Source organism: Orycteropus afer, unplaced genomic scaffold, assembly GCF_000298275.1.
Source record: "Orycteropus afer afer isolate SDZICR_OR568_19922 unplaced genomic scaffold, OryAfe1.0 scaffold00056, whole genome shotgun sequence".
NCBI classification, from domain to species: Eukaryota; Metazoa; Chordata; class Mammalia; order Tubulidentata; family Orycteropodidae; genus Orycteropus; species Orycteropus afer.
Window position 1 is genome coordinate 9,103,229 of NW_006921643.1, and position 15,684 is coordinate 9,118,912.

The window sequence follows — 15,684 nt, forward strand, 5'->3', positions numbered from 1 at the left end:
CGAGAATGGCCAGACTTTGTCTCAACTATTTTGGTCATGTTGTCAGAAGGGACCATTCCCTGGAGAAGGATGTCATGCTTGGTAGGGTGGAGGGTCGACAAAAGAGGGGGAGGCCTTCAACAAGATGGATTGTCTCAGTGGCTGCGATGATGGGCTCAAGTATAGCAGGGATCACGGAGCTGGCGCAGGATTGTGCAATGTTTCGTTCTGCTGTGCATGTGGTCACTATGGGTCGGAAACAACTCGATGGCACCTAACAACAACAACAACAAGGGACACAAATAACCTGTACAAAGAAAACTATAAAAAACTGCTTCAAGAAACCATAAGAGATGTCCATAAATGGAAGAACATCTCATGCTCGTGGATAGGAAGATTGAACATTGTGAAAATGTCAATTCTACCCAAAGCAATCCATACATTCAATGCAATCCCAATCCAGATCCCATCAACATTTTTTAAGGATATGGAAAAACCAATCTCTAACTTTATATGGAAAGGAAAGAGACCTTGGGTAAGCAAAGCACTATTGAAGAAGAAGAACAAAGTATGAGGTCTCACATTGCCGGATCTCAAAACCTACTATATAGCCACAGTAATCAAAACTGCCTGGTATTAGTACAATGACAGACACATAGACCAATGGAATAGAATTGAGAACCTAGAAATAGATCCATCAACCTATGGTCAGCTGATCTTTGACAAAGGGCCGAAATGCATTAAATGGGGAAGAGAATGTTTATTTAATAAATGATGCTGGCAAAACTGGATATCCATTTGCAGAAAAATGAAATAAGGTCTGTACCTCACACCATACACAAAAACAAACTCCAGATGGACCAAAGACTTAAATGTGAAACCTAAAACTATAGAGTTCCTCAAAGAACAACTAGGGGCAAATTTTAGGGGCCCTAATACACGGCATAAATAGACTATCAAGTATAACCCAAAATGCACAAACAGCAGAAGAGAAACTAGATGAATGGGACCCTGTAAAAATTAAATTTTTATGTGGTTCCAAAGACTTCTCCAAAAGCATCAAAAGAGAACCTACAGATTGGGAAAGAATATTCAGCAATGACATATCTGACAAGGGACTTATCCCTAGAATTTATAGAAAACTCCACCACCTCTATAGCAAAAAGACAAATAATCCAACTAAAAAATGGGCAGAGGACATGAATAGACATTTCACCAAGGAGGATGTTCAGGTGGCCAACAAACATATGAAGAAATACTCATGAACATTAGCTATTAGAGAGATGCAAATCAAAACAACGAGATACCATCATGCCCCAGCACTAATAGCAAAGTTCAACAAGATAGAAAATAACAAATGCTGGTGAGGAAGTGGGTAGTTTGGGACTCTCATACATTGCTGGTGGGACTGTAAAATGATATAACCACTGTGGAAAGCAGTATGGCAACTCCTTCAAAAGTTGGAATTAGAAATACCATTTGACCCAGCCATTCCATTACTAGGTATATATCCTAAAGAAGTGAGAGCTGTGACAAAAACAGACATATGCACACCCATGTTCTTTGCAGCACTATTTACAATAGCAAAAAGTTGGAAACAACCTAAGTGTCTATCAACTGAGGAATGGATGACCAAAGTATGGTAAATATACATGTTGGAATACTATGAAACACTAAAGAATAATGTAGAATCTGCAAAATATCGCATAACGTGGATGAACTTGGAGGAACTTATGCTGAGTGAAATAAGTCAATCACAGAAGGACAAATATTGTATTAGTCCATTATTGTAAAAGTCAAGGAACGATTTATATATGGAAGGAAATTTTCTTTGTTGGTTACCAGGGGTGGAAGGGTAGGGTAGGGAACACTGTTAGATAGGTAGAGATAAGTATTGATTTGGGTGAAGAGAAGGGCAATGTACCAAATATGAGTGATCAACATGGTGACACTGAGGAAGAGGAAGACAGAGGTATATGGGAGGTACAGACAACAAAGATGAACGCTTTTGCACATACATTGTCAGTGAAGGCAATATATGGGTGGATAGATGGGTGGACAGGCTGAACTATTAGGTATGTCTATGCAGCAGGGAGTGTGCCCAGGACCATATGTGGGATTGGCAGAAAATGGTTCTACAAGAGAATTTGTATGTTCTGTAAGAATTCCCAGGTATATAGTAGAGCTGACATGGGACAAGGTTGTAGTCACTTCTTGGTCACAGCCAGCTACGACCAAGTAGTTGAACCTCTGGGCTCGGAACCATAGTCGCAGGGGACATCGAGTTCGATTGGCATAACATAGTACATAAAACATTGTTCTACCTCCTACTTTGGCAAGTAGTGACTGGGATCTTAAAAGCTTGCAAGCAGCCATCTAGCGATGGGTCTCTCCTCGTCCAGAGCAAGGAGGAATGAAGAAAACCAAGGATTCATGGAAACAATTAGCCCTCACAACTGGTACACCATGCAGTCCTCAGCCTATAGGACTATGAGACCAGAAGAACTAGATGGTGCCCGGCTACCACTGTCAACCACTTGGAGGGGGATCTATGTAGGAGATCCTGGATACAGTGGGAGAACAATGTGGGACAAAACTCAAAATCATTTGAAAAAAAATAAAGGGGAGACCAGGTTTGCTGGTCTGATAGAGCCTGGTGGTATCACTGAGACTATGGTCTCTAGCTGCCCTTCAGGTCTGGAACTGAACCCACTCCTGTGGCTTCCAGCCAAACAGAGGACAGGCATATCAGTTGAATATGTGTCTGAGGTAGATACACTCCTTGGAGAGAACAATCATGGGAAAAAGAAGGGCTATTTATGCATAGGGAGACAATTCAGGTGGTGGAAGTACATGGAGGGATGGACACAGGGAAGGGGTAAGTATTGGGAGAAAGTGGGAGGGGAGCTGTTGCATTGGGGTAAATTGTAGTCAATGTTATAAGACAATGTGTGTGTGAATTGCTGTATGGAAAGTGAATTTACTATGTAAACTTTCACCCAAATCACAATTAAAAAACAAACAAACAAAAAAAGATACCTGGGGAGCAGAATTGTAAGATGTGATGATATAAAGAGGAAGAAGGGAGAACCAAGGATGACACCTGAGTTTTTGGCTGGGAAATGGTTTGGTGATGTACCATTTGAAGATAGAAAACAGAAGAGGAAGCATGGAGGTGAGGCTGGGGTAGATAAGTCCACTATTTTGTTTTCTTCTTTTGAGTTTGCTTTGGACATGTCAAGTGCGAGGTCATAGGAACATACAGTAGAGCTGTTAGTATACAGTGTAGGCATGAGAATCTTCGTTCACTTACTTTGGTCGTGTTGTCAGAAGGGACCATTCCCTGGAGAAGGATATCATGCTTGGCAAGATAGAGGGACAACAAAAAAGTGGAAGGGCCTCAATGAGATGGATTGACACAGTGGCTGCAACAATGGGCTCAGGTATAGCAAAAATTGTGGGACTGGCACGGGACTGGGCAGTGTTTCGTTCTGCTATACATGAGGTTGCTATTAGTTGGAAGTGACTCGACGGCACCAAACAACAACGACAACAACAACATGAGAATCTGAAACTCAGGAGAAAAATCTAGAGTAGAGAGAGATGTAGGCTTCTTCAATATGTAGAAGCGTTGGGTTCAGCTGCATGATTCAGCATGTAATATATGAAAAGAGAATCTAAGATAAAAACCCAGAACCCCAGCATGCAAGGAAAAGGAGCCTACAGAGGAAACTGAGTTAAGAGCTACCTCAAATAGGAAAAACCATGGGATTTTAGTGTCACTAAAGGCAAGGAAAAGTAGCTCTACTGGTGTAGTGCCTAAAGCATTTGACTGCTAACCAGAAGGTGGGCGGTTCAAACCCACCAGCCACTCTGTGGAAGGAAGATGGGGCAATCTACTTCCAAGCCTATTTACCACTTCAGAAATGAAAGGGGGTTGCTATGAGTTGGCACCAACTTGATGGCAGTGAGTTTAGTTTGGTTAAAGGCAAGGAAGGATTTATAAGAAGGAAAACATAAGGCCTGAGAAGTGAATAGGAGAAGGTAATTGATGATTGTATCAGTAGTGTGCCATAAAGTGGTAGGGGGTATTTCATGGATTAAATTGTGTCCTCTAAAAATATGTGTCTATTTGGCTAAACCATGATCCCCAGTATTGTATGCTTATCTTCAATTTTGTGATGTGTTGTAAACCTTAACCTCTGCCTGTGGTTGGTTACTGAGGCAGGATTAGGTTATGTTAAAGAGGATTAGGTTATGTTTCTTATGTTAATGAGACAGGATTATGGTAGCATTTATCACCCTCACTTAAATTACTACATTTACAATCCTCATAGCCCTGATCTGATGTAAGGGGAATTTCCCAGAAGTGTAGCCTGTACCATTTTTAATCTTACCTGAGACAAAAGGAGAGAGAAGCAGGCAAAGAGAGAGGGACCTACTACCACCAAGGAAGGTGAGCTGTAAGCGAGTGTGTCCTTTGGACTTCGGGTCCCTGTGCTGAAAACCTCCTAAACCTAGGGGACAACTGATACCAAAACACATGGACATCTCCAAGGAACTCCAGGCCCACAGAAGTTGAAAGGAAACAATGATCTTGCCCCAGACCTGACAGAAAATCTTCCCCTAGAGCTGGAGCCATGAATTCAAACTTAAATTTGTTTGTTAAAGCCATCCACATGTGGTATTTCTGTTATAGCAGCACCCCAAGATGGGGTGATAGCCAGATAGCAGTGGATTGACGCAGTACTTGCTTTTGTTGTTAGGTGCTTTTGAGTTGGCTCTGACTCACAGTGACCCTGTGTACAACAGAACAAAAAAGCTTCCCGGTCCTGTGTCATCCTCACAATACTGCTATGCTGGAGCCTATCATTGCAGCCACTGCATCAATCCATCTCATTGAGGGTCTTCTCCTTTTTCACTGAGCCTCTACTTTACCAAGCATGGTATCCTTCTGCAGGGACTGGTCCCTTCTGACAACATGCCCCAAGTAGGTGAGACAAAGTCTGGCCATTCTCGCTTCTGGGGAACATTCTGACTGCACCTATTCCAGGACAGATTTGTTTGTTCTTCTTGTAGTCTGTGGTAGTTCAGTTTGTGTGTCAACTTGGCTGGGCCTGGTTGAATGGCTGGGCAGCAGGATGTAGTATTCCCCATGATGAGACTGGTAATCAACTCCATGGTGGAATCTACTGGGAGCAGCTGAGTAGCTTGCCTTTGGGTATGTGGTCTGCTTCCCGTATATAAGCAGCAGCTTTGGGAATGGTCTCTAGTTTATGGTACCTTGAACCTGCATGTAGCTGTGTCATAGTTCAGCAGCCTGCCATGCTCTGCCAACGTTGGGACTTACAATAGACTTGAATTAATGGCCTGCCATATGATTTGGTAATATCAGGACTGTGCCTCTTTATTTATCATCCTGGGGCTTGGCAGCCTCAGCAGCCAGCAGCTGTCTGAGTGAAGAAAAGCCTCTAGCTTCAGTGCGCCAGGAGCTGGAGGTGGAGCTGAAGCCCAAGGCTGAGGGGCTTTTACCCAGCCCCTAGAGTCTGGCACTTTGAACTTGGACTTAGAGGCTCCAACCTGTAAGAGAATAAACTCCTATTTGTTAAGGCCATTCCATTTGTGGTTTATTCCTGTCAGAGTGGCACTAGGTAGCCAGAACACAGTCCATGGTATTTTCAGAATTCTTTGCCAACACCACAGTTCAAAGGCATCAACTCTTCTTTGGTCTTCCTTATTCACTGTCCAGTTTTCATATGCATATGAAGCGATCAAAAATACCATGGCTTGGTTTAGGTGTATCTTAGTCTTCAAAGTGACATCTTTGCTCATTAACACTTCATAGCACATTTACCCAGAACAGTATGATGTTTGATTTCTTTTTTTTTTGTTTTGTTTTCCTTAATTTTTATTGTGATTTGGGTAAAGTTTACAGAGCAAATTCATTTTCCATATAGCAGTTCATACACATTTTGTTTCATGACATTGACTGCAATTCCCCACAACGTAACAGCTCTTTTCCCATTTCCTTCCTGGAGTTACTTCTTCCCTGTCCTTTCTTATGCATTCCTGACTTCTGAGGTATCTCTCTGTGCAAACACTGCCCTTTTGATCTCCCATGATTGATCATTCTAAGGAGTGTAGCTACCTGATGTAAATGTTCATCCTATATGCCTATCTATTGTTTGGCTGGATGTTTTGATTTCTTGACTGCTGCTTCCATGGATGTTGATTGTGGATCCAAGTGAAATGAAGTCTCTGACAATTTCAATCTTTTCTTCATTTATTGTGATGTTGCTTATTGGTCCAGTTGTGAGGATTTTTATTGCTTTATGTTGAGGTGTAATCCATATTGAAGATTGCAGTCTTTAACCTTCATCAGTAAATGCTTTAAGTCATCTTCACTTTCAGCAAGCAAGTTTGTGTTGTCTGCATATCACAAATTATTAATGAGTCTTCCTCTAATCCTTATGCTGCATTCTTCTTCATATAGTCCAGCTTCTCAGATTATTTGCTCAGCATACAGATTGAATTAATATGTTGAAAGGATATAGCCCTGACACACACCCTTCCTGATTTTAAACCACACAGTATCTCCTTATTTTGTTTCAATGACAGCCTCTTGGTCTGTGTACAGTTTCTTCATGAGCATAATTAAGTGTTTTGGAATTCCCATTCTTCACAATGTTATCCACAATTTTTTTATGATCCACACAGTTGAGTGTCTTTGCATAGTCAATGAAACACAGATAAACATGTTTCTAGTATTCTTTGCTTTCTGCCAAGATCCATCTGACATCAACAATAATACACTTACATCCTTTTCTGAATCCAGCTTAAGTTGTCAATATACTACTCTAACCTCCAGCAAAATTTTACTCGCATATGATATTAATGATATTGTTTGATAATTTCCACATTCTGTTGAATCACCTTTCTTCAGAATGGGCACAAATATGGATCTCTTTCAGTTGGTTGCCAGGTAGCCATATTCCAAATTACTTGTCATAGATGAGTAAGCACCTCCAATGCTGCATCTGTTTGTTGAAATATCTCAATTCCTGGAGACTTGTATTTCATCAATTCCTTCAGTGCAGCTTGGACATCATCCTTAAATACCATTGGTTCTTGATCGTATGCTACCTCCTGAAAAAGTTGAATGTTGACCAGTTCTTTTCTGTGCAGTGACTCTGTGTATTCCTTCCATCTTCTTTCCTAAGGCATTTGACTACTAACCAGAAGGCTGGTGATTCAAACCCACCAGCCACTCCTCAGAAGGAAGATTGGACAATCTACTTCTGGAGTGATAGCATTTTGGAAACCCCAGGAGGGGTCGCTATAGTCAGATCCGAGTGAATGGCAGTGAGTTTGGTTTGGTTTTTGGCATCGTTCAATATTTTGCCAATAGAATCCTTCAGTATTGCAACTTGAGGCTTGACATTTTTCTTCAGTTCTTTCACCTTGAGAAATAACAAATGTATTCTTCCCTTTTGGTTTTCTAACTCCAGATCTTTGCACATTTCATTATAATACTTTACTTTGTTTTCTCAAGCTGCCCGTTGAAGGCTTCTGTTTAGCTCTTTCATTTCATCCTTTTTTTCCATTTACTTTAGCTACTCTCCATTCAAGAGCAAGTTTCAGAGTCTCTTCTGATATCTATTTTGGTCTTTTCCTCCTTTTCTGTCTTTTTGCTTTCTTCATGATGTTCTTGATGTCATACTACAACTTGTCTGGTCTTTGGTCATTGGTGTTTACTATGTCAAATCTATTCTGCAGATAGTCTCTAAATTCAGGTAGGAAGTAATCAAAGTCATATTTTAGCTCTTGTTGACTTTGTTTAATTTTGTTTAATTTTTCTTCAGCTTCACCTTAAACTTGGATGTGAGCAATTGATAGTTTTTTCCACAGTCAGCTTTTGGCCTTGTATTGACTGATGATATAGAAGTTCCCCATCACCTCTTTCTACAGATGTCATCAGATTCCTGTGTATTCCATCTGATAGATTCACATATTGTTGTTGTTGTTGTTGTTATGTGCCGTCGAGTCAGCCCTGACTCACATATATAGGTGCCATTTATATTGTTGAAGAAAGGTATTTGCAGTGAATAACTCATTGGTCTGGCAAAATTCTATCATGTGATCCCTTCTGTTATTTCTATCACCAAGACCATATTTTCCAACTACTGATGATTCTTTGTTTCCAACTTTCACATTCCAATCACCAGTAATAATCAGTACATCTTGATTACATGTTTGGTCAATTTCAGACTGCAGAAGTTGATAAAAGTCTTTAATTTCTTCATCTTTGGCTTTAGTAGTTGGTGTGTAAATTTGAATATTAGTAGTATTAACTAGTCTTCCTTGTAGGTGTATGGATATTATCCTGTCACTGACAGCATTGTACTTTGGAGCAGATCTTGAAATGTTCTTTTTGATGATGAATGTGATGCCATCCCTCTTCAATTTGTCATTCCTGGCATATTAGACCATATGATTATCTGATTCAAAATGGCCAATATGAGTCCATTTCAGCTCACTAATCCCTAGGATCTTAATTTTTATGGGCTCCATTTCAATTTTGACAACCTCCAATTTTCTAAGATATTTCCAAGATATAAGCTTGTATATTCCATGTCTCAATTATTAATGAATGTTTGTAGCTGTTTCTTCTCATTTTGAGTTGTGCCCCATCAGCAAATGAAAGTCTCAAAACCATTACTCCATCCATTTCATTAAGGTTGACTCTACTTTGAAGGGTCAGCTCTTCCCCAGTCTTATTTACAGTACCTTCCAACCTGAGGGCCTCATCTTCTGGCACTATGTCAGACAGTGTTTCCTTGCTATTCATAAAGTTTTCCTGTAATATGTCAGAGTTTTACTGTTATTCATAAAGTGGCCAATTTTTTTTCAGAAGTAGATGGCCCATCCTTCTTCTCAGTCTGTCTTAATCTGGAAGCTCTGCTGAAACCTGTCCCCACCATGGGTGACCCTGCTGGTATCTGAAATATCAGTTGCGTAGCTTCCAGACTCACAGCAACATGCAAGCCACCATAATAGGGCAAACTGACAGATGAGTGGTGGAATACAATACCAGGAGGTGTGAAAGTAGAGGGAATATGGATACCTTATTGAACATATATGAATGTGAGGGCAAGGGTAATGATAGCTACAAGGATATGTGAGAGTCTAGGGAAAGTTTTTTTTTTTTTAAAGGTGACTTGAGCATATTTAATTGTGGATGAGAAATATCTAATAGACAGAAGTTGAAGATACAAAGAAAATAGTGTGAGGACCTGAGAAAGCAGAAGTGGGTAGAGTCTAGGGTTCAGATGAAGGGAGCCTCTGCCTGAGTGAGGGATATGGCTCTCATTGGAGCATTAGGAAAGAGGCAAGGGTGATGGTGGGTCAGATGTTTGGAAAGGCAGAGGAGATTTGAGTTGTATGGACAAGAGAGCATGGCTGGTCTTTGTAGGCTTTCCACCATAGCAGGCACACAGGGCCCCATTTCTTAGACGGACCCATACTTGGTTTAATGCTGTTGTTGCCATCTTGAAATTCTTAATAATTTTTGAAAAAGGGGTCCCTTGTTTTACTTTTTTTTTTTTTAGTATATGCACGTCCCATACAATATTTGGAACATACTTTCATTAAAGAATTAGTTCATCATTTATCTGAAATTCACATTTAATTATGTATCCTGTATTTTATTCAGCAACTCTAATTGGGCCTCACAAATTATGCAGTTAGTCTTAATGAGGAGGCATAGGAGGAGGATTGCAAAGTGGTGGTGTCACAGATCCTCGAGGAGGATAGAGACTGAATATGTAGTGGGTTTGACTTTGAGTTGTGGAATTGTCCCTTGCAGAGCCCAGCTATCTGAAAGTCAGTGCAGAGAAGGCAGATGATTCTGGATATCCAGGGGTTAGATAACTTCAATCTCATATGAGTAAAACCCAAGGCCTTACCCTGGTTTATGAGGCCCTGTAAGACCTGGTCTCCGCCTTCTGCCCTCTCATCTCCTACCACCTCCTGATCTTGCTCAGCTAACTGTAACCCTCTGGTCCTTTTGCTGTTCCTCAAACACTCCATGCTTCTTTAGGCCTCAGGGCCTCCACATTCACAGTTCCCTCAGTCTGGAATGTTCTTTAGGGATCCACAAGGCTTATGCCCCTTACTCCCTCTAGGTTCCTGAGAGGCATTCCCTGACCACTTTATTACAAATAGCACTACTCCTTCCCTCATTTTTCCTGCTCTATTTTACTTCATATCATTTCTCACCTCCTGTCTTTTCCTATTAAAATGAACACTCCGTGAGAATGGGGGCTCGGTCTCATTCACAGATCAGTATCTGGAGCATATGGAGGAAACTTAGATTATTTGTAGAACTGTTGTATGAAGTAGTACATGTAGGGTCCCTTAGGAATATTCTAAATCAAGCTTTTACAAATTGTATTAGTTTCTTAGGTCTGTCCTAATAGAGTACCACAAACCAGGTTGTTTAAACCAACAAAAATTTGTTCTCTCACACTTCTGGAGGCTAGAAGTCCAAAATCTAAGTGTTGGCAGGGCCATGATCTCTCTGAAGGATCCAGAGAAGGAATCCTTCCTTGTGTTTTCCAGGTTTTGATGACCCTAGGTGTTCCTTGGTTGTGGCTACTTAACTCCAATCTTGGCTACTGTCTTCACATGATTTTTCCTATGTCTCTGGGAGTATATCTGTCCAAATCTTTCTTTCCTTTCTCTTATAAAGGTACCAGTCATTGGATTTAGGGCCCGCTTTAATCCAGTATAACCTCATCTTAATTTGATTATACCTGCAAAGACCCTAGTGCCAAATAAGGTCACATCTACAGGTACCAGGAGTTAGGACTTGAACATATTTTTTGGGGTACAAAATAAAATCCACTACATAGGTACATTTAAAAAATTCTGATACATACATCACAGATGCTCATCAATGAAAGTGATGACTACTGATTTGTGCAACAACATGGATGGCTCTCAAATGCTTCATGCTAAATGAAAGAAGCTAGACTCAGAAGGCACAGTGAATGATTTCGTCTATATAATAGTCTGGGAAAGGGGCAGAAGAAAATCAGTGGTGGTCAGGGCTTTGGAATGGGATTGGAGTTGACTACAAAGTGGCACAAGGAATTTGGGGGGGTAGGAAATGTGCTATATAGCTTGACTGCAGTGGCAGTTATGCAACTATATGTATTGCCAAAATTCATAGAAATCTACAAAAAAGAGAGAACTTTACTGTATGTAAATTATTCCTCAATAAACTTGTCTAAAAAAACCAATTCAGTTCTATCTAGATTTTTGTAGTTGTATTTGGGCATTTCTTTTGAATGTTACCTGATAATTTGCTAAATTAATTAATATATTTTTGACATTGGTTATGTTCATCAGGTTGTACAACCATCACTATTTGTTTACAAATTATTCTACCACCATTAACAGAAACTCAATTTAGCTAATAATTTACTTCGAGTGACAAACTCCAGTCGGATGGTGTCATTCATGCTCACCCCAGCCAATGCATCCCTGTGCCAAAAAACTGAGCTCTGAAAGTGGGAGGGATATGCTTAGGTAGAAATCTGTTGTTGGTTTCCTTTTCAGTATCTCCCACTCAGTTCTGGGAAGAGAACAATGTCTTCCTGTGTAGTTGGGTTGGGTGCACCTTCCTTGATTTCACAGGAGTGGAGTGGGCATGGAACCAAGTCAGTCAAGTCCTCCTTGGTACTTTTCTGCCAGAGCATCTGGGGCAAGATGGTTTATTTGTGCTGAAATTTGTAGTGTGTGAGTGTGAGGCTCTTGGTCAATATTGTGTTCACTAAATGGAGAAAGAGATACTGATAGGCAAAGTCCTGATATCTGGCCCCTAGATCCAGCCATGCCTGAAGTTTGATATGCACCCTGGACTCCTTATTGACATGAGCTAACTCCTCGGAAGGAAGATGGGGCAATCTACTTCCATAGTGATACTGTCTCGGGAACCCAAGGAGGGGTCTCTATGAGTCGGTTCCCATTCAATGGCACATAACAACAACAACAACAATGAATTCTTTTGTCCCCCACTTAAGCCAGGTTGACTTTGGTTTTTGTCACTCACACTTGAATGAGTTCTGACTCATACAATTTTGGTTGGAAATTTAGGGCTTTTCAATCTAAGAGACAGTTAACAGAATTAATGAGTTGTGAGAGGAATTTCTTCTAATATCCCTGAACATTTTTATTATGGAAGCCGGAACACAGGCAATGGGTTGAGATGAGGATGAATGAGGGACATTGAAGAGTAAATAGACAGACATGCCCCTGGCCAAATAAGGCTGAGGATACCAGCACCCCTGATCTCATCCCCTTCCAGATGGGGGTCCCTGGCAACAGCTGAAGAGGGCCTAGAATCAGTAAATTAGAGAGAGCTCTGGGCTGTAAACCAAATGTGGGCTGCTGCTCTGGTTCTGTGTGTGACTTGGGTCACTATCTCAATTTCCTAAGCCTCTGTTACTTTCATACAATAGGGTTGCTAGCAGCTGCCTGCCTACCTCAGGGTTGTGAGAGACTCAGAGGAACTGGTGAATCTCTGAAGCCATTGTGAAAACGGTCAGCACTCAGCAGCTCTGAGGTGGCTTATAATATTCATTTGCTTGAAGGTGAAGGTCTGGCTTAGACATGGCCTAGAAAGACTCCCAAGAGGCTATCCGGGGATGTTGGCTGTGAGCTGACTTTCTTTTCATGAATTGCAGGCTACAGGTATTCTTAGTAAAAAAAAGGGCAAGAGGAAACATAAAATGCAGGGCCCATGGACTGGAAATTTCTTATGGGTATAGAATGCCAATGTGTAAGGTGTTTTCTGAAGGGCTGGTTGAGCTGGGCCTAGGCCTAGGGGCTGTCTCTGGCCTGGAGCAAATTTCTGGTTGGAGTCATTAGTTCAATACCTTTTTTTTTATTTTTATTTTTATTTTTTATTAGGATTTGGGTGAAGATTTACAGAGTAAATTCACTTTTCATACAGCAGTTCACATATACTTTGTCTCATGTCATTGACCAAAATTTACAATGCAGCAGCTCCCCTCCCACTTCCTCCCCATAGTTACCTCCTCCCAGTGTCCATCCCTTCATACTCTTCGAGAGGCCCATTTTCTGCCAACCCTGTATATGATCTTGGATACACTCTCCATTTAGACATACATAATTGTTTAGCTTGTTCACCCATCTATCCGTCCCTATACCCATATTTGCTTTCATTAACAACTCAGTATTGTATTTACAAAGGGGTTCATATTTGTTGTTTGTACTGCCCATGTAACTCTCTCTGTCTTTCTCATCCTCAATGCTGCCATATTGGTCACTCACATTTGGTACATTGCCCTTCTCTTCACCCAAATCAATATTTATCTCTATCTATCTAACAGCATTCCCTCCCCTTCCCTCCCACCCCTGGTAACCAACAAAGAAAATGTCCTCCAATATATAAACCTTTCCTTAACTTTTACAATAACGGACTAATACAATATTTGTCCTTTTGTGACTGACTTATTTCGCTCAGCATAATGTCCTCCAAGTTCATCCACGTTATGCGGTGTTCTGCAGATTCTACATTATTCTTTAGCGTTGCATAGTATTCCATTGTGTGAATGTACCAAAGTTTGGTTATCCATTCCTCAGTTGTTGGACATCTAGGTTGTTTCCAAGTTTTGGCTATTGTAAATAGTGCAGCGATGAACATCGGCGTGCATATATCTGTTCTTGTTATGGCTCTCACTTCTTTAGGGTATATACCTAGTAATGGGATGGCTGGGTCAAATGGTATTTGTATTTCCAACTTTTGAAGGAATCGCCAGTTCAATACCTTTTATATATTTGAAAGAAGAAAAGATACTTCTTTTTCTGAATACAAAAGAAACGCTATGTTAGAATTACGAAACTATAGAACAGTACATAAGGAAGTAAAAACCACCCATGCTTCTCCTTCCAGAGAGAATACTGATCATATTTTTGTGTATTTCCTTCCAGTATTTCCTTCAGCATGCCTAGATTATATATATATACACACATATCTGGCGGTTCAAACCCACCAGCCACTCCTCGGAAGGAAGGTTGGGCATTCCTACTTCTGTAGTGATACTGCCTCGGAAACCCAAGGAGGGGTCGCTATAAGTTGGGGCCGACTCGATGGCAAATAACAACAACAACAACAACAACATACACACATATATACCAAACCCCCCACTGACATTGAGTTGATTCTAACTCAGAGTGACCCCCATAGGATTTCCAAGTCTGTAAATCTTTTTTGTTTTAAAAATGTTTTATGGAAATATAATTTATGTACAGTGAAATACACAAAACTAAAGTGACATGGGTCAATGCATTTTTTTTTCAGTGTTCCCTCTCCTCCCCTCCCCTCCCATCCCTGATAACCAACAAAGAGAGTTTCCTTCCATATATAAACCTTTCCTTGACTTTTTACAATGATGAACTAACACTATATTTGTCCTTCTTTGATTGACTTACTTCACTCAGTGTAATGTCTTCCAAGTTCATCCATGTTATGCAGTGTTTTGCAGATTCTACATTATTCTTTAGTGTTGCATAATATTCCATTGTGTGTATGTACCATAGTTTGGTTATCCATTCTTCTGTTGATGGGCTCCTAGGTTGTTTCTATCTTTTTGCTATTGTAAATAGTGCTGCAATATGGGTGTGCATATATTGGTTCTTGTCCTGGATATCACTTCTTTAGGATATATACCTAGTAATGGGCTTGCTGGATCAGATGGTATTTCTAATTCCAGCTTTTTAAGGAATCACCATACTCCTTTCCACAGTGGTTGTATCATTTTACAGTCCCACCAGCAATGTATGAGAATCTCAATCTCCACCTCTTTACAAGACTGTAAATCTTTATGGAAGCAGATTGCCCCATCTTTCTCCTTTGGAGTGGCTGGTGGATTCAAATTGCTGACCTTTTGGTTAGCAGCCCAATGCCTTAACCACAGTGTCATCAGAGCTCCTTGGCTTATAAATAATATCCAATCCTATTGTATGTATTAGCTTTAGAATTTGTTTTCTACTTAATTTATAATACAAACATTTTCCTATATCTTAATTTTTTTTTTTGCAGCTTGAGTTATAGATGTTACATTCTACCACATATCTGTATCTCTTGCTGGATAGAAGACTAATCTCAATTTTTGAAATACCAGCCTTCTGGTTAGCAGTCAAATGCCTTAGGCACTACGCTACCAGAGCTCCTTTCTTAATCTTTTAGCATTATAAAACAATATTATGGTTAAATCCTTATAGATATATATTTGTGCACATTCTTGAATAATTCTGTGGGACCAAGCTTTAGAAGTGGAATTACTAGGCCAAATGGGACGTCCATTTAAGACATTTGTATTCATACAGCCAAATTGCCCCTAGATAAATTGTGCCAGATTTCTTTCCTACTAGCAATGCCTAAGGGTTTGAATTCTCTGAACTGTGGCCCTTGCTGGGTATTTTTTTTTAAAAAAATTATTATTTATTTATCTTTTATTGTGATTTGGGTGAAGATTTACAGAGCAAATTCACTTTCCATACAGCAGTTCACATGTACTTTGTCTCATATCATTGACCACAGTTTACCACAATGCAACAGCTCCCCTCCCACTTCCTCCCCATAGTTACCTCTTCCCAGTGTCCATCCCTCCATAC